This window comes from Gorilla gorilla, chromosome 4 (genome assembly GCF_029281585.2).
Source record: "Gorilla gorilla gorilla isolate KB3781 chromosome 4, NHGRI_mGorGor1-v2.1_pri, whole genome shotgun sequence".
Taxonomy (NCBI): Eukaryota; Metazoa; Chordata; class Mammalia; order Primates; family Hominidae; genus Gorilla; species Gorilla gorilla.
The window spans coordinates 41,846,989-41,870,748 of record NC_073228.2 but is presented as its reverse complement, the minus strand read 5'-3'; the positions used below and the strand labels follow the sequence as shown (position 1 = coordinate 41,870,748).

The 23,760-nt window shown below is 50.4% G+C and overlaps 1 long non-coding RNA gene across 5 annotated transcripts; it reads left to right on the top strand.

Annotated features, from left to right (window-relative positions):
- Positions 1-5,205: 5,205 nt before the first annotated feature.
- Positions 5,206-13,846, top strand: LOC109026892 (uncharacterized). 5 transcript variants are annotated; one of them, XR_010133784.1, is made up of 7 exons: positions 5,226-5,394; positions 7,375-7,445; positions 11,872-11,951; positions 12,138-12,353; positions 12,447-12,812; positions 12,957-13,019; positions 13,148-13,846. It is a non-coding gene; the product is annotated as an uncharacterized lncRNA (long non-coding RNA). The 5 variants fall into 5 exon arrangements; XR_010133781.1 differs by having other exon boundaries at positions 5,234-5,394; positions 12,138-12,211; positions 12,645-12,812; XR_010133780.1 differs by having other exon boundaries at positions 5,234-5,394; positions 12,138-12,259.
- Positions 13,847-23,760: the final 9,914 nt, after the last annotated feature.

Genomic DNA, 23,760 nt, shown 5'->3' with positions numbered 1-23,760 from the left:
TGGGGAACTGGGGAGCTGGGTGGGGAGACTTCCAAAGGTGGAAGGGTTGGGGGTGTTGGGGAGGGGGTCCTCCTGGCTGTGCCCCAGTCACCCTCTGATATCCTGGCAAGAGCTAAGGGAGGGGCATAAAGAGGCATGCTGAGGACCTCTCCAAAACAGGGGAAGCCGGGAATTAAAAAGATGTGCCTGTTTGGGGGTGTCTTCTGGTGTGGCTAGGGGATGGAGCTTAGGAATATTTGGGAAACAATTTACAGATTCCTTTCTAGACATTAAGAATCAGATATCTGAAGGAGGGGTGCAGGCAAGGGAGTTTTAATTTTGAGGATGTCAATTCTTCTGCTGTGCTCCAGGACAGAATCAAATGCCTTCCTCCAAACCCTAGGCATGATTGAGAGATGGAGTGGGGAGGCTGAGGTGCAGGGTGAGAAACATGACTAGGTGGCCTCTGCAGAAGAAAGCTTTGGTGGTTGGGTGATGGAGCAGCCAAGGTAGGGGTGGGGGATTCTAGGGACACAGAGGTGGGGATTGGGGCTTGCAATCCCCTAAAAATTCATCCCCCAAACTCTTCCACCCCAGAGTTGGGAAGTATTTTTAGTGGGAGGCCTGTGATCATTGGTGACTTAGAGAAGAGTTTTGTTTGCCATGGCTGTGGCCAGGGGCTGCTTAGAGACCCTCCTTCCCAGCACAGTCAAACCAGAGAGAACCTGGGTGGAGGGAGGGCACTTAGCTAAAGGGGTGTCTTTCTGGGAGCTGCATAAAGCCCCTTCTCCAGTTGTACCTGGACTCAGTGTTGGGGATGTATGGGATATTTTGGGTGTCTGGGTGAAACTTGCCTTTGGGGGTGTGGGATGGGCTGCAGAGGATGATTGACTTTGTTTTAGGGGCTACTTCCCACTGCCTCATCTCTTTCCTGAAAATCCCGGTCATTGCTCTCTGCCTTAGGAACCAGAGAGAATCATCTGTACACTCTGAAAGGGTCTGGGGACCCGAAGGACAGCAGGCTATATCTAAGAAAAATGCCTCTAGAACTCCACGTCCTTTCTTCCTCCATGTCCCAATCCCCCAACAAGGCTCTGCTTCAACCCCAATCTACCTCATCCTGAGAAACTCTGTAGGGCTGAGAGAAGGCCTGGGGGTCTCCTTGCAGTGCCCTGTTCATTTCTCTCCCTCCTGTGCAGCTCCCCACCCCCGGTGCTCCAGAGCTGCAAACGTGGAAGCGGGGAGTCCCGCCTCCCCCAAACCATCCAAGATTCCATTGCCTCCCCCCGCCCCTCTCCACGCCCTCCCCCAGCTGGTTTTGTGCAACGAAGGCAAAGGGGAAAAAAAAGGAACAGAAGGGGAGGGAGCCACGTCGGCTGGCCGGCTGGCCGTGGGCAGCCAGGATGAGCGGTGCGGGTGGGGCAGCAGAGGGAGACTGCAGGGGCTATAATTAAAGGGAAAATATAGCGTTTCCAGAGAGGCAGGGCTGGAGACAGCAATGGAGGGATGGACCTTCATCAATTATCCTGACCATGTGGCAGCAACTTGTGGCCCAGGGTCTGCCCCCACCTAGTGCCAGCGACTACAGGGCAGGACTAGGGGGCTGAGGTGCTGAGATGGCAGTTCTTGAACCCACCAAAGTCCTGCCCTCTACTGTGGGTCAGTTCCAAGAGACCCCCCTCCCTAATAGGGGACAGGGGTCCTGTTTTTGGAGGGAACAGACATTTAGAGTGGTGGTCTAGGGCAGGGTGCCGCAGGGCTTGGTAGTATGAGGGTTAGTGACCTGTCCACTTCCTTGCTTCTTGGGTTTTCGTAGTGAGAAGGGCTCCTGCCTGCAGCTCCCCGCCCCTCCCCATATGTTTCCCATCCAGGCTTTCCCACGCCCATCTTAAAGAAGAGTTGAAACCTCCAAGGTGTGAATTGGGGGTTGCTACATCATGGGCCTGGGGTTCTGAAGGATATTTGGGGATCCCTGGCATTGGGGTTTTGTGTGCCTGGCGTGTGACAGCCACCACCCCAATGTCCAGTTCCAGGCCTTCCTCCCAGGGGCCGAGGCAGACAGTTTCCAAGCATCCTTTACACGTGGCATGGAGCTGAGGCTCAAGGCCTCCCCTGCCACTCTTCGACTTAAAACGTTTGGCAGGCGCCCAGGCTGAAGATGTGTCTTTAATTTCTGCAGTATGACAGTGAGAGGAAGAATGTGCTTGGGGTCTCCTCCCAGCCTGGCTGGGCCTTCCTGGCCAGGATTGAGGGCTGCAGACTGGGGGGATGAGGGGTGGGAGGAGGAGGGAGCTTGTGCCTGTGAGGGGAGGAGACGCCACCTCATCTTTAGGAAACTCTGAAGCTCTGGCTTCTTGTGGAATGTAAGACTTTGTCCGGCACTTAAAGTGGGGGGGAGCAAAAGCCAAAATCTCCTCCCCACACCCCCAAGAAATGGTAAAGTCATCAGCAGTTAGGGAAAAAAAAATTCCTTAAGAAGAAAAACAGAAAGAGGAAAGTGCTGAGCTTGAGTTCTCTCCTTCTCCAAATTTCCCCAAGTGCCCCCCTCCAACACCAAAGAAGGAGGGAAAAGGCCCCCACCCTCAGAGCTCCTCAGGCACCCCATCTGGACTCCATGGTATGGGACAAAGGAGGAGAACACACCTGGAAGAGGTAGCCCAGGTGTTGTGCACCTGGTGGGGGGCATGCACCCCTGCCCTGCACATCCGGGTCACCCTTTCCAGCTGCTGCAGCCCCCAGTTGAGGTTCTGTTGCTCTTCCCCCAACTCCAATTCTCCAGAACGCTTCTCTGCTCCCACCTCTAGCCCTAGACTGATGATAAAGAGGGGGTTCCTAGGAGAGGGTCTGAGGAGAGAGAAGTGCGGGGTCTAAGAGTGGGGGTGCAGTGAAGACCCCAGGATGAAGCTCTCCATGAGTCTCTATCATGGAGCCCTGCACAGTTCCTGTTGAGGGAGCCTGGAGCAGAGTCTGGGGATAGACCCCGGGTGTGTGCAGGCCCTTCTTCTTCCCTCGCTTTAGCATTGCACAGTCGGAGCCCTTTGCTAGGTTCCTCAGCTTCCAGGTACAGCTCTGCTCTTCTATGCCTTAGCCCCAAACCCAAGTCCTCCAGCCTCCTAGGATTTCCCTCTCTCCCTTCCTCCCTCCTTCCTTCCTTTCCAGGCTTAGGGGGAAGATGATGAAGTAGGTTTTGTCCATGCTGAGTGTTTGAAGCCTGTGAGACATCCAATTAGAAATATGGAGGAAACCCTTGGGCACCTGGGTCAGGAGTTCAGAGGAGAGACAAATGTGGGTCCCAGGATGATGGTAACTGAAGCTAGGGTTGTGGATGGTGTTGTCTCAGAGAAAGCATGGAGGGAGGGAGTGTGGAGGGGCTGGCACTGAGCCTCGGGGACCCTCAGGGTGTAAGGGCTGGGTGGAGGAGGAGGAGATAGGGCAAGAGTGGCCAGAGAAGGAGGGCTGGGTGAGAGGGATTGGGTGGTCATGAGTGCAGAGGAAAGAGATGGTACTAGAAGGAAGGAGAGTTATATGCTGCAGAGAGAACTAGTATGGTAAGGAGTAAAATGTTCCCTGGACTTAGCAGAATGGTGGTGACTGATCCCCGCAGCGTGAGCTGCTGTGGTGGAGAGATGGGCAAGGAAGCCGGACTGGAGTGGGCTAAGGAGTGTGTGGGAGGCCAGGAAGCAAGGTCAGAGGGCAGCGACTGGGAGGAGTCTGGCTGTGGCAGGAGTCTAGAGAGGCATCTGTCCCCTGCTCTTTCTCTTTCTTCCCAGCCCGGATCCTGCGTTCCTTTCAGGCCCCTGCATCCCTCCTCTGTCTTCCAAGTTTCTTCGCTGCTTTCTCCATTCCCCTCTGTCTCCAGAGCTCCTTTTCTGGATCTCATTTGCCTCTTTCGCTCTCCTTCCCCCTTTCCTTTTCTTTCCAGGTGACCCGAGCCCTCAAATGTCACAGCCAGGCCCAGCCTCCCCCTCATTCTCCCCTAGAACAAGCCCTCATTCCAGGCTCTTGAAGATGAACCTTGTTTTCTAGTCCTGGACGGATCCCACCCCATTCTCTGCCCGCTGCCTCCACCACCCCCACCCCAGTCCTAGGAGGAGAACTTGGGAGCTGGAGAGAGAAGGGCTGGGGGTATGGCCCCAGGTGACACAAGGTCTGTCATAGCCCCAGCTCCCAGGCCCTCTCCAGCCACCCCACCAGGTCCCAGCCAGGCCCCAGCCAGGCCCCAGCTGAGAATAGTGCACTGGACGGGGGATGTTGTTGAGTTAGGGGACCCCAGTTCTCACTGCTGCTCTCTGGTAGTCAGAAGTGAGGGGTCGGTCAGCCCCATCTTTCCTGCTGGAGTGAGCTCCCAGCTGGGTAGCTGGCAGCTGTTCTGTCATATTCCCTCCCTGCTCCTGATGTCTGGAGGCAGTGTAGTTCTTCTTAAAAGTTGGCTTGGCAGGGCGCGGTGGCTCACACCTGTAATCCCAACATTTTGGGAGGCTGAGGCAGTCGGATCACCTGAGGTCGAGAGTTTGAGACCCCAGCCTAGCCAACATGGTGAAACTCCATCTCTACTAAAAATACAAAAATTAGCCCTGCATGGTGGCATGCGCCTGTAGTACCAGCTACTTGGGAGGCTGAGGCAGGAGAATCACTTGAACCCAGGAGGCGGGGGTTGCAGTGAACCGAGATCACACCATTGCACTCCAGCCTGGGCAAAAAAAAGCGAAATTCTCTCTCTCAAAAAAAAAAAAAAAGAAAGAAAGAAAAAAGAAAAAAAAAGAGAAAGTTGGCCCCATGAATTGATTGAATATTTACACCTTTCTGGGTTGGTTCAATTCTGTGCCTGTTTTATCCCATTTGCTTTTCTCCATTCCTTCTTCCTTTCTTTTTTCTATTCATTTACCTTTTCTCTCCCCCACCCCCTAACCTCTCTCCCTTCAAATTTTTCTCTTCATGCGTTTTTCTTCCTTTTCTTAGTTTTTTTTTTCCTTTCCTTTTCTTTCCTCGGTCTCTGGCCCATTGTCCCACCTCTCCACCCACATACATTTTTCCCCCTCCCTCTTTTCCTCTCTTATTCTCTTCTGGTATCTCGTCTTCCCCAGTCCCCAGTTCTCTGGTGCCCATCCTGGGGTATGGCGCTCTGCCGGGTCTCCTCATGCTGTAGGCGGGCATGCAGGCTTCATGAGCTGCTCCAGGGGAGAAAGGGCAGCAGCCATAGGGGGCGTGGCCAGGGGGGCGGGTGGTGCAGGGCTTGCATCACAGCCAGATGTCTGGTTGCCGTGTTGTGTTTGGGAGATAAACACCAGGGTTCCTTTGAATCCTGAATTTAAATAAAAGAAGGGGGGTGCTGAGGAGAAGCCTCTGTTGGGCAGAGGTACCTTCCAGATCTTGATCTCCTTCCTTGATACCCACCCCCCACAACCCCCACCCCAGGTAAGTTTTGGCCACCAATGTCTCCTGTCTTCTGCTTCTGCCCCAGCCACGAGTTCTTCCTCCTGGCAAACTTGAGATTCTGGAGTTTCAGGGCGGGGTGTTGGGCAGGGGTCCCGGCAGAGGGCCCCTTTGGACAGTCTGGCTCGGACACAGAAAGGATCCTGTATGGATAACATGACCTTGCCTTCTTCCCAAAAGCCACCCCCACCCCATTTTGCTAAGGAGCTACATTCATTTGCTGATAAATTCATGCAACAATAGTCACGTGCCAGGCACTTTGCTGGGACTGGGCATTCAGTGGTGAGCAGCACAGACCCTGTGTCTGCCTGATGGAGTTTGTGTCTGGTAAAGACACAGACAGCAATGAAATCACATGAATAAACGTGGAGGTGCAACCATTAAGGTTACTAAGAGGAAGAATGCAGAGCTCTGAATGGGCAGACATGGCAGAGGGTCTGCTCTAGTCCTGGAGCCCTAGGAAGGCTTCCCTGGGTAGGCTGATGGGAAAAGGATAGGAGGCAGGGTGGATAGTGATGGGACCACATATGCAAAGGCAGGAGGGGGCATGGCGAGTGCTGGATGCCCAAGGAATTCAGGGAAGGCCAGTGTGGCTGGAGCACCACAGGCAAAGGCTGGGCAGGCCAGAGAAGCCCCATCATGGGTGTAGTTTGCCTCCTTTCAGCTATGGGCCCCAGCAGAGGGCCTGACGCGGGGGAGGGTCACAATCAGGCCTGCATTTGTAAAAGAAAGCCATGGGCACTCCATGGAGTAGGTACCTGTGGGAGGAGGGCTGTGGTCGAAGGTGGAGGAGCAGCTGAGAGGCTGCTATACTTGCCCAGGTGAGGGGCTTGGACCCGGTAGGTGGGAATGGAGACAGAGAGAAGAGGATGGGCTTGAGAGCCCTTTGGGAAGCAAAATTTACAGGTGCTGGGGTTGGATTGGATGTGGGGTGGGGGTGGTGAGGAACAGGGATGATCCCAGGCTTCTGGCTGGGCAAGGACCCTGCTTGGGGGACAATATGCTGAGTTTGGTGCCTGTTGCCGGCCCTCTAGTTGATCCTTTTCACTGAGTGGTTACTTCAGGCCTTCTGGGGCCAGCTGTGTGCTGGGGAGAGCTCTGGGGACAATAGCTCCTATTCTGGGAGAGTGGGGAGCCAGGAAGAGGAATAAAACACACACAAAAATGCCCCTCCCTTGAGGCAGCACTGGCTGTGTGATTTTGAGTAAATGCTCCATCTCGGAACTTCATTTCCCCAGTCTGTGAACTGGGGTAGTAGTGAGACCATCTTGCTGGTCTATGTCTTGCTCAGTAAATGGAAGCCTCTAGACGCAAAGGATGATGGGAATGCCAATGAGAGATAAGGAAGGCTGCACGGAGGAGGCAGCTTTCCAGCCAGGCTTGGGAGGGTGGGTGACAGGGTTCAAATGCAGGGTTTAAGTGGGAGGAAAGGCACCGCTCAGCCTGGGAAGCTTGACATAGATTGAGTGAGAGACAGACAGACAGACAGAAAGAGAGATAAGGCCATGGGCAGAGGAAGATAAGGCTGGAAAAGTAGGCTGGGGCCAACTTCTGGAGGCCTGGGATTCTGGGGGAAGGAGTTATACACAGTGGTGGCTATAGAGAGTTGGTGACTGCCTTTGAGAGGAGAATGGTTGTGATCCTTTTGCCGAGAACTCACCCAGAGGACTTATACCTTGGTGACAGCAGAAGGACTCAAGTTAGAAGGCCAGGGCCCTTAAAGGGAGGGGAAGATTCGAGGAAAGTATAGGTGGGTTGGGAGGAATTCATGGATATGGAGATGAACAAACAAATGGGGCCGGGAGCAGGTAAAGAGGTAGACCAGATAACCCCTCCAGAGTTGCGGTTTGACCTCTGTTGGATCTTAGAGCTTTAGAGTCTCTAGGTGGAAATATCACAGAATAAGAGACGTTCTGCTAGAAGGAAATTTCGAGTTTATTCTGTTCTTCCCTCCTTGTACAGATCAGAAAACTGAGGCCCAGAGAAGGAAAGTAGCTGCTGGAGGTCACACAGCTAGGATTGAGGGATCAGAGGTAAGAACCCTGTGACACTTCAAGAGCCCAGGTGGCTAGGGCTGGGGAGCTCGCAGGGCCAGGGAGGTCACTGAGGATGGCGGCGACAGCATGACACGGGGATCCCACATAATCCCAGTTGGTCCTGGGAGGACAGCCCAGGAGAGCTGCTCCCCAACTCTCAGCTGAGCCATGTGGCCAGAGGGGGAAGGGAGCCTGGTGGGCAGGGAGGAACTGCCACATGGAAAAGCCTTGATGCGAACCATCTGGCCTGGGCGGGCGGAATGTGGGCTGCAGGGAGGGGAGGAGCAGGAGATGGGAAGGAGGCCATGGTGGGCGGGTGGATGGCGGGTTTGGGCTGGGAGTGGCCTGACCCGGAGGCCCCTACCTTCCAGACTGCTGCAGCCCAGATGCCTTCGCAGCCATGGCCTGGCCCATCCAACCCGCTGACCTCATTCCCAGCTCCCCTCTCTCGCAAGCTCCCCCCTTGCCTGCCACGTAGACGGGAGGCTTAGCTGCATCTTCACTGGAGGGAGGAAGAGCAGAACACAGAGGCCCTGAGCCCAGAGCTCTGCTGGGTCAGACTGGCCTGGGGAGAGCAGCTGTGTTCCTCAAGCGCCCCCCATGACCAGGCTGGGCCTCAGTTTGCCCTCCTCAAACCTCCTCAAACCTGAGGCCCAGAAGGCGGAGGGGACAGAGGTCATGGGAGAAGCATGACAATGAAGTGGGCTGGAGTGGGTGAGAATCAGGTGGGGGCTCTCGGGTCATTGTAGCCATCCCCCTGCCTCCTCAGGGCAGGAGGGTGCTAGGATCAGACCCAGAAAGGGACAGGGGCAGGACATTCCTCCTCTTTTCAAGCATTCACAAGAAGCAGAGTTCCATGGTGGCCTAGGAGGGGGTCCTCTGTAAGATCTAGTCTTCCTCCTTCTGCTGTGTGAGGACCACAGTATGTGGCTAGGACGAGGTGGGCGGTACACTGTCTTCCGTCTCTCAGCTGCTCTCAGGGACCTTCGCTTCAATCCTGTCTCCAGGCTCTGCCTCTGACCCCTGCCTCCCCCTCGCTTTGCCTCCCTGCCCCCCAGGGTCCTGGGTCTCCAGCTGCCCCAGTTGAACAGGGGGCTGTCCCTGCGGCTCTCAAGGCGTTCCGGGGCTGTGAGTCATCGGGAATGTCTGTTCTGACTGCGGCTTCCCTCTCCTGACGTGGACCCTCTTTCTCCTCCTCCCCCACACTCAGGGAGAGGGTGCCCCTCCCAGGCAGGGGGCTCTGAAGTGGGGGAGGAAGCCACAGGCAGGCCTGGGATGAGGTCTTGCTCCCCGATTGCCATCGGAAGGAGGCTTCGAAGACTTGCACGCCCCTCACCCAGATTCTACCTTCCCACGGCAGATAGAATTCCCTGACTTTCTCCCATTTCCCAGGTGGGGACACTGAGGAGAGGTGGGGAGGGGAGGGCCTGAACTTGGGTGGGCCCAGGTTCACCCACTCCCTTTTAGGGCTCAGCTTTGTCAGACTGGGAACCTGCCCAAGTGTCCTTCTGAAGGGCCCTCCCCACATTCAAGGCTGGATCTGGCAGAAAAGCTGGAGAGGCTCTGCTGCCCGCTCCAGGGATGACACGTCTCTGCTGGGTGGGGAGTCCACGTCCGCAGAAAAGGGGGAGGCCACGTGTCTGGACCCTTCCCGCAGAGCCCCTGTGCCCTGCAAGGCTGCCGGCCACCCCCCTTCTTCTCTCCCTCCTCTCCCCAGCAGCCCTGGCCTGCCCCCTCCCTCTGACCTCAAGAAATAGCTGGGGGTCGGGGGAGGGGACACTGAAGGGAAGACCAAGCTAGGAAAAGCTCCTCTCCACCCCCTCCCAGCATGTCTGGGCATTTCACTCCCCACCAATGAGCCTCAGTTTCCTCAACTGGAAAATAAGGGGGATGAACAGAAAAAGTCTCCACCCATGGGTGAGTCTATGATCCTGTCTCTGCACAGTCAGACAGACTCAGGCACTCATACCCACTCAAACCCACCTGTGCTCTCACACACATTCATTCATTCACACATTCACCAATGCACACTTACACACACATCTACACGCACATGTGGCCCTCTGCCTATTTTGGGTACAGCAGATCCCCACAATTTCTGTTTCCCTCTTTCTGACAGCCCACCATTTCTTCTCTCATTCCAATCATACCTCCCCCAGCCCCCACCCCACCCCCTTTAGCCACCCTCTTTACATTTTTCTACTCCTGGTTCTCCTCCTCTTGGGGTCACTGGCAGGGCAGTGAGATTTGAACTTCAGAGTATCAGACCTCTGACCTTGCCAAAGACCACTCTGACTATCCCCTAAGGCTCTTTCTGCGTTTTGGGTGGGAGGGAGTCTGAGTGAGGAGAGAGAATAGAGCTGAGAAAGGCTGGTTCTTTCCTACCCAGCTGGGGACCTGCAAAAGGGTGCCCTTCACTTGTCTTTCCTGAACATTATGAACATTCGCTTTCCAACAAAATCTGTCCCACTGACATCCGGAGGCCTCCTCTGAAGTGTGATCATTTTAGCAGCTTGCCCTGGCTGTTGCCCCAGGTTGCACCCTTCTAGGAACTTCCGCCTGAGGGAGACTGGTCAGAGCTCAGGAGGGACTGTTCCAGGGGATGAGATATCTGCTGGCCAGGAAAGGCGTGGGAACTGGGCAGCAGAGCACACCCTCCAGACCTGGCCCAACTTCAGAATAACAACAAATGATTGTGCCAGGCTCTGCCGTAAGCACTTTACACCTTTGTACTCCTCCAAAAGCCCTCTGAGATGGGTGCTCCAATTGTCTCCAATTTCAAAGGAGGAAAGAGAGGCACAGAGAAGTCAAGTCAGTTGCCTGAAGTCACAAAGCTAGCAAGTGGCTGAGCTGGAATTCAAACCCAGGCAGCCTGGCTTATCTGTTACTCCCAGCTGGTCCAAGGGACCTGGGATGGTCCAAGGGATGCCCTCCCCCTTCATCTAAAGAAGTGGCTATTTGCACAAACAGGCTTCCATCTGTGTGCATGCATGGAAAGGATCACAGGATGACGTGGCTGGAAACTGACCACAGGCACCACCAGTAGTTGGAAAGATCAGAACAGAGATGCCTCCCTCCCTTTTGCTGGAGAACTATTGTGAGCTGACCACAGCACACACGACATCTCCTTTAATCCTCACAACAGCTCTGGGACGTCAGCCTTAATATCTCTATTTTATAGCTGTAGAGTCAGAAGGGCCGAGGCGTTGTGCAAGATCCCCTTTCTCAAGCTCAGAAAGAACCCAGGTGTCCTGACAGCCAGATCAGGCTTCTCTCATTGATCCACACGTCCCCTATTTCCAAATCTACATGGCTTCTAGACACACACAGCCACATACAACAGACCACGCAGAACGTTGGAAAGAATTACAGCTCTTGGCCGGGCGCGGTGGCTCACGCCTGTAATCCCGCACTTTGGGAGGTCGAGGTGGGTGGATCACCTGAGGTAAGGAGTTCAAGACCAGCCTGACCAACATGATGAAACCCTGTCTCTACTAAAAATACAAAAAAATTAGCTGGGCGTGATGGCGGATACCTGTAATCCCAGCTACCCAGGAGGCTGCGGCAGAATAATCGCTTGAAACCAGGAGGCAGAGGTTGCAGTGAGCTGAGATTGTACCACTGCACTCCAATCTGGGCAACAAGAGCAAAACTCCATCTGAAAAAAAAAAAAAAAATTACAGCTCTCGGTAGTGTCTGAAGAAGCACTTTGCACCTCCTCACTGACAATGCCCCAGGAAAGGCTTATGCTCATTCTGTTGTGAGGGGAAGCCCCTTGCTGGGGCTCCCCCCTGGCTGGGAAGTGGTAAAGCTGTGAATAGATCCCATGTCTGCCTGGCCTGGCCACAAAGCTAGTGCTCCTCCCACTCTCCAATACCACCTGCCACCCTCACTATCACCAGCCCAGAAGCACCCCCTGCACACACCATATCCCCAGTGAGCACACATGCATGTCACAGACAGGAAAATCACACTCGTGTAGTACCTGCACGACACAGGCTAAGGGCTTTTTGGTGTTTCCTGTGTGCCAGGCTCTGTTGTAAGTTCTGTGTAGGCATGAGCTAGATGCAAGGCCACAACAATCCTAGGATGTAGGTTCCTTTCAATGTTCTTATCCTCATTTTACAGATGAGGAAACTGAGGCTCAGAGAGGTTAAGTAATTTGCCCAAGGTCACACAGCTAGGAAGTTGCAGAGCTGAGATTTGAACGCAGGCTTTAACCACTGTGCTACGGCCCATTCTCTAATATTGATTGCATGCTACTCATTCAGTCAGTCATCAACTATTACTGACTGCCGTGTTGTGCCCAACTCTGCACAGGCCCCCGGGACGGCTCTTCCCTGCCCCCTCCTCCTGACCCAGCCTGGTGTGTACCACATGGTAGATGGGGGCTGTACCTGCTCTCACTCTCCTTCTTTTCCAGAGTTCCTCCTCCCCCGCAAGCTGGCACATGTGGATATTGGCTCTGTTTGCCTTTGACCCCTAGTGAAAGAAAATACTGAGGTAACGCCTGACTGGGGAGCATGGACACAGGGAGATGCAAATGGGGTGCCAGCTGGGGCCAGGGCAGGGGTGGGGGATAGGGTAGGGGGTGAGGGGAGGTCTGGGAGCAGGAATCTCTCTTCGCTTCTGCCTGCATTTTAATCATATACTAATATCTATTCTTTTTCCTTTTTTTTTTTTTTTTAGACGGAGTCTCGCTCTGTCGCCCAGGTTGGAGTGAAGTGGCTAGATCTCAGCTCACTGCAACCTCTGCCTCCCAGGTTTAAGCAATTCTCCTGTCTCAGCCTCCAGAGTAGCTGGGACTACAGGTGCATGCCACCATGCCCTACTAATTTTTTGTATTTTTAGGAGAGATGGGCCTTCACCATGTTGGTCAAGCTGGTCTCGAACTCCTGACCTCAGGTGATCCACCAGCTTCAGCCTCCCAAAGTGCTGGGATTACAGGCGTGAGCCACCGCGCCCAGCCTCATATCTATCTTTATCACTCCATTTCAGATCTTCTTCCATATATGGCTCTGTGTGTCTCCTGTCCTTCCCTGTCTCCTCACTGCTTTTCAGCTGGTAGACCCCTGTGGGGACAACAGTTCAGAGCTTGGTCACCAATATGGACATCTAGGTCTGAGCAGGGCCCACTCCCCGGGGGCGCATCAGCTCCATCCCAGCACCCTTTACACTGGCCTTCTCTTCACAAAGGACCACAGGTCATCCTCAAGCCTTCCTCCCAGGCTGTCCTTGTCCCTGAATACTAATGTCTAAAGGTCAGCCCAGCTACCACCAGTGTGCATGTGATGTGTCCCATCTCCCCTTCGGACTGGAGGAAGAAGCTGTGTCCCTCCCATCAGACAGAGGGTCTCCTTAAAGGTAGGCATTGCGTCCACTCGTTCAGACAGAGAGCTCTCTGAAGTCAGGGAGTGTGTCTCCCATACCAGATTGGGGTTCTTTGAGGGTATAACATAGGTTTTCCCATCAGACTAGGAGCAGGCCTGTGTCACCTCCTTCCTCTAGATTCTCCTGGTCTCCAGCTTGGGCTCTGCTGGAAAGAAGAGGATGTATTTAGCAAGGGTGAAGGTATGATGCCCTCCCCACCATCCATCTCTCCCTCCAAACCTGTTCAAACAGGAACTTTAACATTCACCCCCAATCCAGTAAGCTCAACTTCCTTGAGTCCCTCTTCAGTCCTGTCCTCTCTTTCCCAGATGGGTTCTTACTTCCCTGAGGCAACCAGAGATAAGAAAAGACCGGAATATGAATATCCAGCATTCCACAAAGAATCCTACAGGCAGGGATATTGCCCAATCACCAGTGCCTCACATCCCAGTTCTATCCAAGATCCAAGCTTGATATCCTCCTGAAAGACTTCCTGAATCAGGTCACCAACATGGACATCTGAACTTCCAGAATCAGGTCACCGTCTTTCTTCTCATCTCTGGATGTATTTGGAGCTCATTTGTCTGACGGTTTTTGAATGCTATTTTTTAAAAATAAACTTTTACAATTTGGGTTTAATAATTCTAGATTTATAGAAAAGTTGAAAAGAAAGTACAGAAAGTTCCCATATATCCCTTATCCAGTTCCCTTAATGTTAACCTCCTACATCATCATGGAACATTTGCCAAAATGAAGATGTCAACACTGGTGCTTTGCTGTGAACTAAACTCCAGACTTTATTCGGATTTCATGAATTTTTCTCCTAAGGTCCCTTTTCCGTTCCGGCATTCCATCCAGGATATCACATTGCATTTGGTGTTTGTGTCTCCTTGGTCTCCTCTGGTTCTTGAGAGTTTCTCAGTCTCTCCTTGTTTTTCATGACTGAAGTTTCAAGGAGTACTGGTCAGGTATTCCATAGAATGTCCTACTGTTAGCTTTCAGCAGTAAAAGCCTTTCCACAAACAAAACCTTCTGCAGAGTCCTAATCTGTGAACAGACAAGAATGGAGTTGCCATGGTCACAGCAGTGATGAGAAATGATCCCCTGAATATGAATCTCCATGAAACCCCCTGAGAATTATAAGAAACCCCCAGGATACCATGGAACCAAGTTTGAAAACCATTAATTTAGGCCAAGCTCTGTTCAGTACTTGGTTTTGAGCTATAAAACCCTAGACAGGGAATTATAAACTAGATCTTAGATCTTACATACTTCTGGTGACAGGGCCACCACAGTTTTTTTGTTTTTTGTTTTGTTTTGTTTTTTGAGACAGAGTCTCACTCTGTTGCCCAGGCTGGAGTGCAGTGGCACAATCTCAGCTCACTGCAAACTCCGCCTCCCAGGCTCAAGCGATTCTCCTGTCTCAGCCTCCTGAGTAGCTGGGATTAGAGGTGTGTGCCACCATACCCAGCTAATTTTTGTATTTTTAGTAGAGATGGGGTTTCACCATGTTGGCCAGGCTGATCTCGAACTCCTGACCTCAGGTGATCCACCCAAGTCGGCCTCCCAAACTGCTGGGATTACAGGCGTGAGCCATGGCTCCTGGCTGCATTGGTCTACTCCTCAGATGACATCATGTTAATTGGACCAGAAAAGTGCCAAGGAGCCTTGGTAAGTGCATGCATTCCAGGGGATGGGAAGAAAAAAACCCCTACAAAGATTTAGTGTCTTACTAACATCAGTGAGATCTTTAATGGTTTGGTAGTCAGAAGCATGACTAGACATCCACTCCAAATAAAAGGAGAAATTCTTGCCCAGCAGATAAGAAAGCTCATCTGGTAGGCCTCCTCAGACTCTGGAGAAAACATATTCTACCTTTGGGAATATGTTTTACAGGTGACATTAAAGGCTGTTAAATTTGAATGAGACACAGAGCAAGAAAGAGCTGTTCAACAGTTCCGGGTGTGGTGCAAATGGTCCTGCCACTTGGCCCTTAAGACCCACAGACCCTATGGCATTGGGGGTATTTGTGACATCAAAAAAAGCTGACACCACAATAGAATTACAATGCAGACCTCTAGAGTTCTGGGGGGTTATTTACTAGTCAAAACCAGCTTATTGCATGCTACAGGACCCTGGTAGAGACAGAACACCTAACCAAGGGACATCAGGGGACCAGAGCCGCCCATCATGAGCTGAGTCCTGACAGATCCTACATCTTCCCATGAATATCCCCCAGACTGAGCTGTCCAGGTTTCTGCTCATTACATGTCCTGGGTCTCTCTTGATGCCCCTTATGTGTCTATCAAGGTCCCTCCCACTTAACATGTCACTCAGCCAAGGATGCACTCTTCCAGCTCTAGGTGGCCAGAGACCAGGGTAACAGGACAATTCCCCCCACCCAACTACATTTCATGGTTCAGACGACAGACTTAATGGCTATAGAATTTTCCTAAAGTGTGGTTCATGGACCACTGTGGGGGTCCCTAAAGGTATACAAGTGGTCCATAGGAAACCTCTAAGGAAAAAAAGGATGGAATTGCTCTACTCATAAATCTGAAATGCAAAATTGATTAACTGATTAAGATTCTTGCAACAATCCCATCTTGTACATTTATTTATTTATCTATCTATCTATTTATTTCAGAGACAAGTTCTCACTCTGTCCCTCAGGCTGGAGTACAGTGGTGTGATCATAGCTCACTGCAGTCTTGAACTGGGCTCAAATTACCCTCCTGCCTCAACCTCCTGAGTAGCTGGGACTACAGGCGCACGCCACCATGTACAGCTAATCCTTAAATTTTTTTTAGAGATGAGCTCTCACATTGTTGCCCAGGCTGGTCTTGAACTCTTGGGCTCAAGTAATCCTCCTGCCTCAGCTTCCCAGAGCACTGAGATTCCAGGCGTGAGCCACTGCACCCAGCCCCATTTTGTTCTGAATAACTGTCACATTCTCCAACATTGTGCATCCTCTAGTTTGAATTTGGCTGATCCAGCTTGGGCAGATCATCTCCAGAGACATATTTTCATGTCACTTATGGGTTTTTGGTTATTATTTTTCTGATGTGTAATATCCTCAACCCAAATAATAAGCCAGTGATTCAAAAGTGGTTAATTAAAGCCTAAGAAGAGGGAGAAAAATAGTAACCTAAATACTACAACTGAGAATAGTGTTATAAAAGTAAATACGTAGTGTCCAAGCATATGGCTGGGCTAAAAAAAAAAAAGGAAGAAAGAAGAAAAGTAAATACATAGTGAACAAGCATCTAGTTCAAAAATATATAAATCTCTAAGAACTGGGACACGTCTGACAATTTCACACAAGTAGCTGAAAAAGTGTAAATAGTGAGTATGCTGTTGAAGATCTGAAATTAACTTTACTGGACTGGTGATCTATTCCATTTTAATCCCCAGTGAGTTGTGTGTTATGAAACTTTGTCAAATAGTGGCATAAAGCCATCAAGATTTTCACATCGTTTTCAAACACAGCACAGTGACCTTTCTGGTAAACCATCAGAGACTTTTCTTTTTTTTCCAGAACAAGAGCAAAATAAGCTTTCCAGGACAAAATTAATGGATTTTCCCCCAGTAAAGGCAGGAAGAAAAACAAAATGACAGAGGCAGCATTTAAAAGTGCACTCCTCTTAGTAAAACACAGCTACAAAGTAATACTATCTGAGAAGATTGTAACACAGCCGTGTTATTAATGATACACATTTCTCTCACAGAGAATGAAAAACCAACTTTTGGCAAATTTCCTCTATCAAATGACAGTGTTGGATATCACGTGGTGTCAATTGCAAATATTATGAGAAAATAGTTTGATTTTAATAAATCCGGCTATCTTATACTCCTCACTGAAAAATGTAAGTTTTTGCCCAGTGATAGTTTGTGTAATACCAAAATTTTAAAAAAGATAATGACATTTTATTCCTCTAAGGTGAGGTTTGAACTGTCAGTTATTACATATATTGTCATCTGAGCAAGCTGTTTAAGATCTTAGAACTGATCTTCAGTGGCCTAGTCAACGACTTAAGGAAATGGTTTCATCTTTTTCAAACATTCTTGTGGCCCCATGTGAAGCTGGCTAAAAATCAATGCTGTGCTGCTGGGTCTGGTGACTCATGCCTGAAATTCCAGCATTTGGGAGGCCAAAGCGGGTAAATTGTTTGAGTCCAGGAGTTCAAGACCAGTCAGGGCAACATGGCAAAACCTTGTCTCACAAAAAGTACAAACAAAATTACCCAGACATGGTGGTGCATGCCTGTGGTTCCAGCTACGGGGGTGGGGTGGTGGGGAGCTGAGGTGGGAGGATCACTTGAGCCTGGGAGGCAGAGGCTGCAGTGAGCTGAGATCATGCCACTGCTCTCCAGCCTGGGCAACAGAGTGAGACTCTTTCTCAAACAAAACAAAACAAAACCAAAACCCCCACCCCCATTTCTCCACTCAAGGCCACTTCTGAGATCCTGAGTGACTTGCTCAAATGGCAATATATTCAATATCTGTATTGTCCAGACATCACCAATTACAATATTTACTGTTGAGGAGCAAGTTAGTAGAATTTCTTAAAACCAAACAGCAGTATGACTGCTCCATTTTTATTTTGATTCTTTTTCAGCACTTGGTGATTTTGTTTCTGAGCAGGAGAAAGGAATCGGTGACATATTATTAAGACTATTTAAAAACCACATCCAAACATTACATCAGAACTTAAAGAATTCTTTCCGGAGTCAAATTCAACCAAAGAAAGGATTATGACTCTGCTTGCTCCCCCCCACCGCCGCCCCCCTCTCCCTGGGTGAAATACTTAGTCTTCTGGCTTTTGAAAGCTTCGTACCTGTTGACCTAATGTCCGAGAGAGGGGAGAGCAGTCTTTAGGAAGAAAGAGGTCTGTGATTTCTGGATTCTTGTTTGGTCTGAATCCAGAACCATCTGTCAGAGCCACCAAACATTTGCTGCCGTTTCTAATGACCTATAATTGTGGTTTAGGATTTTTCTAATTTGGTACGAATAAGGAATAAGAAAAGAAACTGACAGGATATGAAAACTCCTTATGGCTCCTACTGTCACACAGGGCACAGACGTACTGGCGGAAATTTTCAGAAGGTATCATCACCCTCCCTGATATGTAACAATTATCCTTCATGTTACTTTTACACAGTCGCATTTCAAAAATGATTTTAGAAATACACTGTTGTTTTAAAACTTGTTTAAAGTGGGTGGTTGATGTATGAGCTCAATGCCCAGTAAGGGCTGCTGATGTTGAGTGTGAGAACACTCCCGTTGCTGCCGAGGCTGCATTCCATGGCAGATAAAGAAATCCCATAGGGAATCCAGGGAGGCCCCTAGGATCCTGTGAGCCCTGCTTGTCCAGCGCAGCCCTGCTGTGTTAGCTGAGCTGACCCTTGTCACAGCCTTCTGGTGGGTCACTAGCTCTTGCTCAAACGAAAGCAATGCTCTGCTCCATGTCCAACAGCTCTGTCCCAGCTGTTCTGCTCAAAGTCCAGTGAGGAAAATGCTAGTATCCCCATTTTATAGACGAGAACCCAGAAGCTCAGAGAGCTTCTCCCCAAAGCCACCCAGCTTGGAGGGGAGAGGCTAGGAGAGGACCCAGAAGCTTTTTATGCTCCTTGCCCCAAAGACTCTTTCCCCCAGACTTGGATGTCTGCAAAACGACCTAAAGGACAGTGTCCAGAATGCTCGGGTTTACTTAGGACTTAGGTCCAGACGCCTGTTTACATTGTCTTAATCTTTACAACAGTCTTCACAATGAGATACATGGGTCATTAGCTCTGCTTTACAGATGAGGGAACCGAGGTTCAGAGAGGTTAAGTCACTTGCCCTTGGTCGCATTGCAAATGAGTGGCGACTTCTGCTTCAAACTGAGGTCTGGCAGCTAAGTGTGGGCTTTTAACTCTCCGCTGCAAAATGGCCATCAAATGGGGTTCTCCCTTAATATCTCTCCACCCGTGGATTCTCCCCGAGCGCTGTCTCCTTCCTCCTGCCTTGCAGTCTCTGCAAACTCCTGCCACAGCCTCCCAGCTCCTCTCCCTGCCCCTCCCTCCTAGGGCCCAAGTCTTTCTCCGAAAGGCAGCAGCCAGAGTGGTCTTGCCACCAGGTGCCTCATCCTTCCTCCCCGCTCTGCCTCCTGCGCCGTGGTCCCCTCCCACTGGGGAGGACCCGAGCTCCCCAGTCACCCCCAGGCCCTGCCGCTCAGGACTAGCTAACGTGCGGGCCGGGCATCGCGGCTGATGCTCTCACTGCCTTCCGGCCTTCCAGCCACCTCCGTCCCCCAGCGCTCCCCTCCTGAGCCCCGAGGCCCCGGGCATCCTGCCCAGCGCAGACCCTGCCCTGCTCTGCTTGGAACAGGCCCCTCTCCACCTACCATCCCACCCCCCGCTCTCCCCTAGGCGTTTCTGGCTACACTTCTTTTCAAAAACTCCCTTGGGTCCCTGGCCGTCCCGCTCCGCTGCAGGGTTTCTCCCAGCGCCCCGCTCTGCCTGGCTGCCCACTCCCATCCCACCCTCCTGAAGATCCTCTCTGGGAGGACTGGGGTACAACTGTCAGGTTCATCCTGGCTCCTAGCACAGTGTCTGGCGCACAGAAGGAGCAGTGCAGTCGCGCTATGAGATCTTGGCCTGCGGGCTCAGACTTCCAGTTCCAGTCCCAGCCGCTCCTTTTCCCAGCGGTGTGACTGTGGACAAGTTACTTCCCTTTTCCGTGCCTGAGTTTCCTCATCTCTAAAACGGGGATCATAGATCTTGTTCGTAAGATTGTGAGAACCTAAAGTAGGTAGAACAGTGCCTGGTGGAAGTAAGCATGTAGCATGTATTAGATCAATTATCATTCCTCAAGTAAAGTTGTTAGTTTACTTTCCTTTTCAGCCCACTTCCCTCTCCTGAGGGCCTCCTGTGCCTCTGAAAGTCTGGTTCCACCCCTCCCCGCTCACTCAAGGGAGGTTTCAAAACCCAAGGGGTGGATTCTGTCTTCCACTACATCCCCCATACCAGAGAAGCTGTGCCATCTCCTAGCTCTAGCTCAGAAATTCTAAAACTCAGAGAGTTCTGGAAAGAGCTGTGGACTTGGAGAGAAAAGCCCCATCTCCTGGTCCTGGCTCTGCCCGCCACATAGCTGTGTGACTTTGGACAGGTTGCTTTACGTCTCTGAGCCTTACTTTTTACTCTTGTGAAATGGGAATAATCCCAGCCTCACCTCCCTCATAGGGTTGTCCCAATGCTTGATTGCATAATCTGGAGACAGGGTATTTTGTCAACCAAGGCAGGGTGAAGAAATGCAGGGCCTAGTAACCACAGGGTTGGAAGGGAAGACCAGGGCCAAGCCTGCAGGCGTCTCTGGTCAGGGATGTGCCAAGGGTGTAGCCACTGGGCTCCGGGCTGGGTAGCAAACTGTTAGGTGGCGCCGATTGGGAATAAGCCTGGGCCCAAGCTTTGTCCAAAGTCACTCAAAGACTTCTGCTTGGTCACTGTCTCCCTGCCACCCGCTCTTGCCACTTCTTCAAAAGCACCTTCAAGTGCTTCTCAGGCCCGCAGAACGCCCACTGGATCCTGATGCCCAGAGGCCCTGCCAAGTCTGACTGTCAGCCACAGCTCTCCCCACCCCTTTCCCACTCTCAACTCCAGCCCAGCTGAATTAGGAATTTCCTAATATTAGTCATGATTTTTTCAGTTGCAAGTGCCAACAGCCTAATTCAAAGTGGCTTAAACAGAAAATTAAAGCTATTTGGCTTATTTAACCAAAAAGGTAGGTACAATTGGATCTATCGGCTAAAATAAGATCAAGAAGACTCAGTTTCTCTACCTCTTCTTTTGCTTTTCTCTGAAATAGCTTTTTTTCTTGGACAGCTTGGCTCTGTGTGGTGGTCTCACGCAGCTGCCTCAGGCTTATTTTCTAAAAGCTAAGCAACCCCAGGAGAAAAACAGAAACTCTTTCACAATAGTTTCAAGAGGGAAAAAAAAAATCCCAAGATTTGCCAGGCACGGTGGCTCACGCCTGTAATCCCAGCACTTTGGGAGGCTAAGGTGGGCAGATCGCCTTACGTCAGGAGTTCGAAATCAGCCTGGCCAACATGGCGAAACCCTGTCTCTACTAAATATACAAAAATTAGCCGGGGGTGGTGGCAGGTGCCTGTAATCCCAGCTACTCGGGAGGCTAAGGCAGGAGAATTGCTTGAACCCGGGACATGGATGTTGCAGTGAGCCGAGACTGCACCACTGCATTCCAGCCTGGGTGACAGAGAGTCTGTCAAAAAAAAAAAAAAAAATCTCAAGATTTGCCCGTATTGGATGGACTTAAGTCATGTGCCCGTCTCTAAACCAGTGACCATGGCTGGCGGATGAAATATGCTGGTTGACTTGGGCATGTGCCTACACCAGCAAGGCATTGACCAAGAGTGGGGGAAGGGCAGTTCCCCAAAATAAAATCTGGATGCTGTTTCTGGAAGAAGGAGAAACAAATGCTAAGGCAGGTAGAAACACTCAATGTCCAAAACATTCCCGCTTGGCTGCTAGCATATATACACACACGTACTTTTCCCATACACATAATTTTTATAAGCTTTTTGTTACCATTTTTTTCTTTTTATTTGGAAATAATTTCAAGTTTATAGAAAGGTTCCAAGAATAGTGCGAAGCAGTTTTGTTTCCTGAAGCATTTGATGGTAAACTGCCAGCACGATATTCCATCACCCATGAATATTCTTATGTGTAAATCCTACAATAATGTTCACCTAAACAACCACAATGCAACCATAAAAATATAAACACTTTACTACAATTTATTTATGTTGTGCCATTTGTCCCAAATATCCTTTGTCACAAAAAGACCCAATCCAGTATCATACAGTGCATTTATCTTCAGTCTTTCCTTGCTGTTCATGACCTTGTAAATGTTGAGGATCACAGGTAATGATTTTGTAGAGTGTCTCTTGGTTTGGGTTTGTCTGATGTTTCCTAATGATTAGATTCAAGTTATGAACTTGAGGTAGGAATATCACAGAAGTGATGCCATGTTCTTCTCACTGCATCTTACCGGGTGGTGCATGATTTCAATTTGCCCCATTACTGATGATGTTAACTTCGATTGCTTGATTAAGGTGGCATCTACAAGGTCTATCCACTGTAAAGTTACTCTTTTCCCATTGTTTTCTGTGGGGAGGATCTCAAACTATATCAAGCCCCACTCCTTATCCAATCTGTACCCATTAGTTTAATTTAACTTTTTTTTTAAGACAGAGTCTCACTCTGTTGCCCAGGCTGAAGTGCAGTGGCATGATCTTGGCTCACTACAGTCTCCACCTCCGGGGTCCAGGCGATTCTCCTGCCTCAGCCTCCCAAGTAAAGTAGCTGAGATTACAGGCACATGCCACCACGCCCAGCTAATTTTTGTATTTTTAGTAGAGATGAGGTTTCACCATGTTGGCCAGGCTGGTCTCAAACTCATGACTTCAAGTGATCTGCCCACCTTGGCCTCCTAAAGTGCTGGGATTACAGGCATGAGCCACCACACCCAGCCTGCACCCATTAATCTTAGAATCCATTGAGGGCTTTTGCCTGAAATATTTTTTTAAATTATATTTGTTGCTGTCTTAGTTTGAACTGCTGCAACAAAGTACCACAGACTGGGTGGGCTTATAAATAATAGACATTTACTTCTCATTGTTCTGGAGGTCATGGCGCCAGCACAGTCAGGTTCTGGTGAAGGCCTTTTTCCAGGTTGCAGATGGCTAACTTCTTGTTGCATCTTCACATAGCAGAAAGAGAGCTTGAGAGCCATCTGGGGTCTCTTTCATAAGGCACTAATCCCATTAATGAGAGCTCCACCCTCATGACCTAATGTATTAGTGCATTTTCTCACTGTTAATAAAGACATATGCAAGACTGGGTAATTTATAAAGAAGAAGAGTTTTAATGGACTCACAGTTTCACATGGCTGGGGAGGCCTCACAATCACAGTGGAAGGTGAAGGAGGTGCAAGTCACGTCTTACAGGGCAGCAGGCAAGTCAGCATATGCAGGGGAACTTTACCTTTATAAAACCACCAGATCTCATGAGATATGTTCACTATCCTGAGAACAGCATGGGAAAAAACCTGCCCCCATGATTCAGTTACTTCCTACCGGGTCCCTCCCAGAACATGTGGGGATTATGAGAACTCCACTTCAAGATGAGATTTGGGTGGGGATACAGCCAAACCATATCATTCTGCCCCCGCCCCCTCCCAAATATCATGTCCTCACATTTCAAAACACAATCGTGCCTTTCCAACAGTCCCCCAAAGTCTTAACTCATTTCAGCATTAACCCAAAAGTCCAAGTCCAAAGTCTCATCTGAGACAAGGCAAGTCCCTTCTGCCTATGAGCCTGTAAAATCAAAAGCAAGTTAGTTGCTTCCTAGATACAATGTAGATACAGGCATTGGGTAAATACACCCATTCCAAATGGGAGAAATTGGCCAAAACAAAGGGGATACAGGCCCCATCCAAGTCTGAAATATAATATGGCAATCATTAAACCTTAAAGTTACAGAATTATCTCCTTTGACTCCATGTCTCACATCCAGCGCTTGCTGATGCAAGGGGTGGGCTCCCATGGCCTTGGGCCACTCCACCCCTGTAGCTTTGCAGGGTACAGCTACATTTCCAGCTGCCTTCATGGGCTGGCATTGAGTGCCTGCAGCTTTTCCAGGTGCACGGCACAAGCTGTCAGTGGATCTACCATTCTGGGGTCTGGAGGTTGGTGGCCCTCTTCTCACAGCTCCACTAGGCAGTGTCCCAGTGGTGACTCTGGGTGTGGTCTCCAACCCCACATTTTCCTTCTGCACTGCCCTAGCAGAGGTTCTCCATGAGGGCTTTGCCCCTGCAGCAAACTTTTGCCTGGACATCCAGGCATTTCCATACATCCTCTGAAATCTAGGCAGAGATTCCA